The 450-nt window shown below is 53.6% G+C and overlaps 1 long non-coding RNA gene across 1 annotated transcript in view; it reads right to left on the bottom strand.

Annotated features, from left to right (window-relative positions):
• Positions 1 to 407, bottom strand: part of LOC109299119 — a 6,896-nt gene extending 6,489 nt beyond the window's left edge. Inside the window, exon 1 of the long non-coding RNA XR_002097775.1 lies at positions 111 to 407. This is a non-coding gene — a long non-coding RNA (uncharacterized LOC109299119). The remainder of the gene's footprint in view (positions 1 to 110) is intronic.
• Between the last annotated feature and the right edge of the window lie 43 nt (positions 408 to 450).

Genomic DNA, 450 nt, shown 5'->3' with positions numbered 1-450 from the left:
AAAAAAAAAAAAAGGAGGCTCTGCCAGTGCTTTGTGCCACACTGGATCCCGAGGAGGTAACCAGGAAAAAAAAAAGCAGACAGAAAGAAAAGCCCTGTCGTGTTGTATACCTGTTGTTTACTGTGGTGTGTAGTGCAGCCCGGCTCGGTGGCGGCGGCGGGGATTGAACGGGGGGTCGCTGGGTTTCGGGAGCTTTGCCGGAGCGATCGCTCTGCTTCCCCTTGCGCTGTCTTTAATGGGTTGGGACTTGCAATGGACTCAAGCGGCAGCGTCCGGAGGTAGATCTGTTGTTTAGCTTTCTGAATTCATCTCCCCCCTCCTCCAGGTTATGTACTTGGCTACCACGAGGCTTGCTTTTTTTCGCCCCCTTTTTCTTTACCTCCCCCCAGGAGAAAGTAGTTTGAGTCTTGTCGTCGTCCCCCCCCCCCCGTGTGAGTTTCCCTGGTTTCT

This window comes from Gavialis gangeticus, unplaced genomic scaffold (genome assembly GCF_001723915.1).
Source record: "Gavialis gangeticus isolate Ggan-Ray unplaced genomic scaffold, GavGan_comp1, whole genome shotgun sequence".
NCBI classification, from domain to species: Eukaryota; Metazoa; Chordata; order Crocodylia; family Gavialidae; genus Gavialis; species Gavialis gangeticus.
The sequence above is the reverse complement of the archived record's forward strand: the minus strand, read 5'-3'. Positions and strand labels throughout refer to the sequence as shown.